Raw genomic sequence first — 8495 nt, 5'->3', positions numbered from 1 at the left:
ACCTATGTTTGGATTCAAAGTTTTGGAAGCATGAATTCCTTTTAAATACATGTTATTAATCCTAGGAATTGTGCAAGGAAATAGGGGCTTGGAAAGAAGTGTAAATTGGCTAAGTGTTGGCTAAGAGCAGGCTTGTGAAGAAGATAGTTGAGCATACTTGTGCATATTTCTTATTTTGAGAACAAGCTTAGTAGCTTCACTCATATTTTTTATTTAATGCAATATAGATAGGCAGAGTTTTGAGAAGTGGCTTTCGTGAGCAAAGCTTATTGTGCTATGTGCCATTGATTTGTCTTCTTCTTGTTCATATTTTTTTCCTCAATCTATTGGCTTCCACTGGTTGAAAGTAGAAGTACATTCTAGTCTCGTGCTTTAGTAAATTGTATGAGCTTGTGAATCAACACGAAATTCTACATAACACAACCCAATATCCTACTAATAGTTATGTTTAACTCCAACTCTTAACTAGAATTACAATATTAACACTTTTAGAGTCATATTCATCATGATAACATGGAAATCACATATTGCATGAATAATAGGGGCGAACATGATTATGGCTTTCAAGATAGGAAACTCAACTTCTCGGTGAGATAATTTTTCAATACAGACTCCAATCATGGCAATTCTTGTTGCATTGGATAGGTATGACAATGTAGAATAGTTCTATGGGTATTATTCAAACAGTAATGTAGTATGGCTAACACAAGTATGTCCAAATATTAACACACAAATTAAAGCATAAACTTCACTCATTTCTTTTGGATACAAAACATGTCCTTTACCACTAATGGGAAATGTAACTGTTTCTCAATATTGGATATACACACCACCTTATCTCTTAAAATAAATAAATTGACACTCAATTATTAATTCAATTTTAGGAAAAAAAGAAAAAGAAAAGAAAAAAAAACTAATGGAAAGAAAGGTGGTTTTGGTGACTGACGTTGACCATTGAATTTTTTTTAAGTGGGTTTTGACTTAAAAAAAACAAAACTGATGCATTGATTCTATCTGCAAAGGAAGCATAGATCGGGGTACAAGGAGTTTGCACCACTCGCCATGATTCTTCCAATAAGAACGACATTCTTTCAACTTTCTTCTACTGCCTTTGTTTGAAAGACCTGACCATATATTGAGAGCCTTACTTTTGTATCAGTGTTTAAAAACACGCTTTTCTTTGGTATCGTTTAAGCTGAATAACTTTGTAGCAATATATTCATCATATTAACAAGGCAAAATATGTTAACAAACCCCACCCTAAACTTTGTAACAATATGTTCATAATCTTATCCACACAAAATATGTTAAAATACCCCACTCCTCCCGTATAAAGGGAGAAGTACCAGAAACACTGATTGTGGCTTGCGACCAAGTGATTTTATTTTTATTTTTAAAGCTAGGTACCTTTATATGAATATGCTAATATGGGAGAAAAACAATACATGCTGCACAGTGCCCTGCCAGGTACGAAATTAGGTTTTCCTAAGTTCATATGTCATAATAATTGTAAGTGTTGTATATCTAAATACTAAAACTGATATGGAAACTAAACATCCTAATGACAAAAAATGAAAAGACTGATATGTGAATCCAAACATCCGGATGATGACCAAAAAAGAAAGGACATCCCGTTGAGGATGGAGGAACCTTGGATAGCGCTCCTACTACTAGAACAAAATACACAGGAAACATTAGTCATGACTACTCATTAATTTTACTCATGAGTCTACTGGATTATTGAACATAATCTTTGTGTGGAAGATTTCATTGAAAATATTGTCTAGCTTCTCGTCCATGATAGTTTGTTTGTGCAAAATATGTGCATGTGGTCTATTCTTCCCCTTAACAACCCGTGCAGTAAAGGTTTTGTTTATCCAATATAACTCCATCAGTTTTTGCTATGCATTTCTCAAGGATTAGCTATTATGTTGCATAATACAATTGATTTCTCAAATAGTTCTCATTTTAAATTTATACATACATTTTTTTATTCCACAATCCTCATAAACATGAAATGAATGAATGATTAATATTTTAACTAGACTAAAATAGTCTGTGAGAAATACCTCCCATGTTTTCTCATCAAATTTGAAGAGTTCTTCTCGATAATTAAAGACATCCCACTATTAATTAAAATCGCGGTTCTGAATCTAAATTCACCCATACAATTTTTTATTTCATAATCGTCACAAATATTAACACGAATTACCGAACGGATCAAACTAAATTATAAATTCACATAAACAATCCACCGTAAATAATCGTCTTAAATATAGAAAGGGACGGCGTTGTTGTTGGGAATTTCTGATAATTCCAAACAAAGATGAACAGAGAGTAATGCTCCATTTCTTAACACAGAGAAAATTAAAATTGTTTCTGAAGATGGAGTTTTACACACACAAAAGATTTATGTTCATTAATGAGACTGACTGTTACAAAATTCTTCCTCCAACAGAGGTATTACAACGGGAGCGCTTCAGATGCAGTTAAAAAAAAAAACTTCACTGTCTCCCTGGGAAATTACTCTGTCTTGGCACTGCTGTGCATTTCAAAACAAAATACTCTGTCTCTGCTTAAAAAAAAACTACATTGTTGTGTAAAATTTCCTTCATTTGCGTGCTGCTACGTTTTTCCGTTTTCCTTTTGGCCTGCGTATTACATTACTTTTCAAGAAAAAACATATATATGAAATTACATCTTACATGTGCCGTAAAAAAAATTACATCCGTGAATTAAAACAAAAATAAATTTTCCACCTACATTTACCAACCGTAATGAATCTATATTAATTACTTCATGTGGTGATATGTATTTTTTTTATTAACTTTGTCATACGGTTTTCAAAGGATTCGATTGGACCTGGGGAGATGGTCCCCTGACACCTGAAGTGACTGCGTCATACACGCAGCAATGAACCGTTGATCTAGCCCTCAATAATCGGACGGCTGACAGACGATATCGCATGGCTCATCTTACCGCACTTTATGTGCCGGGGAGAGGTTGTTTTGGAAAGCTGTTGTGGCCACGTGTCAGCCAGTGTACATGCTCGCTGCCTCCGGGAAATTACCACCATCTTGTGAAAAGCGGTGCGAGGGAACTTTGGTGGTTTTGGGAGCTGCAGTTGGAATTAGTATTTCAACACTCCCCTTTAATTTCAACTGCTGGGTTATCAGTCATACCCAGATGTTTCCTCAAAAACTCAAAACTTTTATGCCCCAATGGTTTGGTCAGAATATCTGCAACCTACTCCTGAGTTCTGTAGTGTTGTAAAAAAATTTCTCCATTGTTTACTAATTCCCTGATGTAATGAAACTTTGTGTCAATGTGTTTCGTTCTCTTATGAAACACAACATTCTTGGATAATGCAATAGCTGAGCTATTGTCACAAAAAATCACAGTTCCTTTTGCTTGCTCTTGGCATAAACTCCTTAACATCTTTCTCATCCAAATTTCTTGACATGTTGCTGCTGTAGCTGCCACATATTCTGCTTCTGCTGTAGATAACGCTACAACGGGCTGTTTTTTAGAAGCCCATGAAATGGCTCATGAACCCATGTGAAAAACATAACCGGATGTGCTTTTCTGATCATCTGCACTTCCAACCCAATCACTATCAGTGTATCCAATTAAATCTGAACATTCTGAAACAGTATATAAAATGACAAACCTTTTAGTACCTTTAACATACCTGAGAATGCTTTTTGCTGCCTGCCAATGTGCTTCTTTTGGCCTCTCCATGAATCTGGAAATTAAACTAACAGCATACATTATATCCGGCCTAGTTGCAATCAAATACATGAGGCTGACAACTATGCTCTTGTACAAACTAGGATCAAAATCCTTGTTGTTGTCCTCTTTGCTGAGTTTTAATCCCATCACTATGGGAGTGATTGCTGCTTTGCTCTCCTGCATATTAAAGATTTCCAACACTTCATTAACATATTTCGCTTGTGAGATAAAGATCCCATTTCCATTTTGTTCTACTTTTATTACTAAGAAGTATCTCAGCAAACCCATGTCAGTCATTTCAAATTCTTCTTTCATGACTGTTTTGAAATTTTCAATAAGATCATCATCACTACCTGTGAAAATAACATCATCAACATATAACACAACAATTAGTATTTTACCATCCTTTTCTTTGATGTAGAGGGTGGGTTCTCCCTCACATTTTTCAAATCCATTTTCCAGTAGATAGGAATCTATCCTACTGTACCACGCTCTTGGTTCTTGCTTCAGCCCATAAACATCTTTCTTCAATCTGCACAATTTGTGCTCTTGTCCTTTCTTTTCATAGCCTAGAGGTTGTTCAATGTAAACCTCTTCCATTAATACTCCATTTAGGAATGTTGACTTCACGTCTATTCGGTAAACATTCTACTTGTTTTGTGCTACTATGGACACCATTGCTCTCACTGTTTCCATTCTAGCAACCGGTGCAAAAGTTTCCTCATAGTCTCTCCCATACTACTGATTATATCCTTTGACAACCAGCCTTGCTTTGTGTCTTTCTATTTTTCCTCCAGCGTTACTCTTGGTCTTGTAGACCCATTTAACTTGAATGACTTCCTTTCCTTTTGGGAGTTCAACTAAATCCCATATCTTGTTTCTTTCTATGGCATTGATCTCCTCCTCCATAGCTTCTATCCATTTCTATCCTTAATTGCTTCTTCAAAACGAACAGGGTCATCAACCTGACAATATAAAGCAAACAAAGAGTTCATACCTTCATTTGTTGCCTCTTGTTCATAAATGTCACTTAAATTTCTGAACTTCTTACCTCTTTCATTTGGTGTAGAAGTGCTTGAAGAATCACTTGAATTTCCTCCTTGTGGTGTGCTTGGAGAAGAACTTTCATTTCTCCTCAAGGGTGTCTTTTGCTACCCTTATGTCGGTGTTGCTATCTGGGGATGTATTTCAGCCATCTCCTCATCATGTTCATCATGAGACAAAGAGTTTTTAACATTCATTGTTTTCTCTATGCTTCCATCCCAAGCTTCCTCCTCAATGAACTGAAGCTTCTTGGTGGATGGTGTTGTGGGGAAAAATGCCTATGCAGGACGATCCTATCCACCTAAAGTGTGATAGTACTTTAGCAACAAACAGATACAGCTATCTAAGTATTTCTTCCTTTATGAATTGAAAGAGAGGAGAGATCAATAGACTCACCGATGTCTTTCATTTGTCCCTCGATCAAGATCCTCTTCCTCTTTGAATGTTCACAGCTACTTGCCTCCTCGCTTGCCCAGCTTCAAGAGAACAACTACTTGATACCTGCGAGATCACAAGAGAACAGCTACTTGCGACAAGAGAAGAACACAACTCAAAGATAGATATTCATATTCACAAATGATTCAGGATTAGATAAATCAAATACACTAATGCAATCATACATCAAGAGAACATCAGCATATAGGAGAAAACAAGATAGCTTTATTGATGAATAACAAGGGTTTGAGAAGAGTTACAACCCAGAAGGCTCCAATCCAGCGCCTCTTCCCAGCAAATGAAATTCCTATCTTCACCCCCTTTCAAAGCATTAAAAACACAATGATTCAAATCACAAACTAGCAGCAATTCTTTGCATTCACAACATTCCAGCCTCCAGATCTGATTGAGGAGAGATCCATATATAGATTTTTGGAGAGAGGATGAGTCAGCTTGAGAAGTGACTAGTGTCCTCTCCCTCTATCAATTCTTGATTCCACTTGGAGGTTCTTGCTTCCACATGGAGAATTGGAACCTCTTACTCATCACCAGTCGAATTCCTTGATGCAAGTGTCATTTTGGAAACTTCCTGAGCATTGATACATTGGGGAATGAGCCTGCCACTTGTCCAAACTCGCTCAGCGTAGGTAGCCTTTGTTGGAGTTGACATTCAACGTAGGTAGATAGTGGAGCAGTTGACATTTAGCGCAGATGCTCAGTGGAGTGTTACACTAAAAAATGTCACCATGACCACTTACAGATAGTATGGCTCAAATCAACAGTCATGCTACCCTCTTAGGCAAGTCTTATGCCTCTGTTATCCATCTCAAACTCAAAGAAGAGAGAAAGTCTTGTAAAAAATATGTTTATCTCTGGGGTCGCAGGTTCTCTCTAGCCTTACCTGCGGGGACGCTGACCATGTTCACAAAAGGTGCGTCCTTGGACGCTCTGTATGTTAAGGGACAGGTGCGTCCTTCTGTAAAAGGCAAAATGCGCGAGTTTCATCTTAAAAAAGTTACTTGTGGTTACTTCTAGAACTTTCTAGAGGTCGGTTTGATGATTTGGATGCGCCTCCAGTTGGTTCATGTATCTCTATTAAGGGGGAACTTATCCCATCAATAAGGGAGCTATCCCACCCAAAGAGGGGGATTATCCCATTGATGGTGGACCTGAATAACCTCTTTACAGCACTATAAATAAAGACATTGAGCCAGAGAGAGGAGAGGTTGGAGCTATACATTTTCTTTGGGTAAATGCTGCAGGAATTAGGACTCCCATTTAGAACCTTGTGAGGAGAGATTGTCTTTTCTTGATTCTACTTGGAAGTGGGTGAGCTTTGTCAAAGTAGAGGAAAACCCTTGATGGACCCTGGGAGGAACTTGCACAACACCAAGGCCAGGTTGTAAGAGTTTCTTTGTTTCGTTATTAATACAAACTGGTTTATTTTTCTCAATAGCTTGTGTTAATGAGTTATTTCATGTGTTCCTTGGTCTGCATGTTGAATATATGTTTTATTATATGAAATGCAAGTGCTTGGTAATTGTTTGATTGTTTGTGGTTGCAGGAATTGACTTGAAGGAGGAGCTCATCCGGATCGGCAAGGACGACTACAACAACCGCGTTTTGGAATAAGGTAAGCCTAAACACTTGTAGTTTTCATGTTTTAAAAGGTATATTTAGAGAAAGATCACTCCATTTTTTCTTGTTTGTCGCTAGAGAGTTTAGACTCCTAGGGAGGTCAGTTGTGTCCGCACAAACGACTCTTTCCGCATGACATGGAGCAGTTGACATGATCCTGATTTGACTTGTTTTTGAGTGCTTTTCAGTGGAGAACTTCTGTGAATTGTTGTAGTTTGCTAGCCTTGTTCCTCTAGGGGTAGGAACAACATGTTTAGGGACTTTCGATCCCTTAGATTATGGAAATTTCATGCTCAATGTTTTAAGGCACAAAAATTTCTATAACATTTGCCCCCTAAAGTATGAGGTTGTTTATCGGGTGAAATGCTTTATCAGGGGGATCCGAAGTTCATTCATTGCCGGGAGGAGACTTGTAATACAATACAATACAATACATTATTTTTCATTCTGCTTTCATGATCTAGCTGAGTCGAGCATTTCCCATGCTCAGCTTTATAAATTCATTTTTCTGTACATAGAACAGACAATTGTCTGATGGTAGACTGATGATTTGCTGAAATCATCATCCTTTTCTGTAGGATGATTATCTGCTGCAATGCTGTACATGTCAATGTCTTTATTTCCTGAATATATATCGTAGCTCGGATGGATGAAACTAGATCTGGGGTCTTCAATCTCGTCTGATCTTCACTCGATGTACAAGTCAATCCATGTGAGAATTTTCTGAAGTCGAACATGGAAAGACATCGCTTGATTACCGGTCAATGATGTAAACCGTTAACAAGCGCAAGAGGAATCACCGATAAGGATGATGACCCTCAAGGTACTGCAGTACAATTCACGTGGTGTGAATAAAGGACTTGGCGTCGAACACCACGCAAAATCTTTCGGTCGAAGGTCATTGATGTATACCTGTCGCCGGAAGTGAGAAACTTGCCATTGAGGCATGCAAGCTTCAAAGTACTGAAGGGGTTGTTCCTAGATCAACTTCTTGGATAATGAGCTGAAGTCGACAAGAAGCGATCCGTCAAAGGAGGGCCTTAATGAATCCCACATAAATGACACGGAATGGAGCTAATGATTTTATGAGGTGAAAACGATCTGTGAAATATGATTCAGGGTGGCGGTCATGAACGGATGAAAGATAATGTATGGTAGTGGATGGGACACGGTTGACTCTTTTCAAACGACTTCTCTTGAACATATAACGGCACTGATGCGATGGATCGGTAGCATTACCCCAAATGTGGATGGTATGGCGAGACCATGGATGTGACCGGTGAATGAGACAACCCAACCCGATGTACGGAGGAAAAGTGTCATGTTCAAGAGCGACTTGCTACCATCAAAGTTTTTTTGTTTCTCCCAATTTTTCCCTAGTCATTTCTGACCAGTACCTCTTTATTTTTGTCAAGCTTGACGAGGATAACATATGCTTGTTCTATAACCTGCCCTTCGGGCAAGCCCATCGCTATGTTTTAACGAGCCTAGCGATAGGGAAACTCGTTCTCGTCTAAAGACAAGTTTGTCGCTATTTAATGCATTTAACGAGTCTAACAACAAGGATAACTCGGTCCTTTTCAATTTTAGAGAGTCTCAAAAGGTACATAAAGTTAACTCCAAAGTTCCTTTTTCGTCATCTAATC

This window comes from Pinus tabuliformis, chromosome 6, assembly GCF_031772625.1.
Source record: "Pinus tabuliformis cultivar Carrire ecotype Pingquan chromosome 6, CPIR1, whole genome shotgun sequence".
Taxonomy (NCBI): domain Eukaryota; kingdom Viridiplantae; phylum Streptophyta; class Pinopsida; order Pinales; family Pinaceae; genus Pinus; species Pinus tabuliformis.
This window is presented reverse-complemented; position numbering follows the sequence as displayed.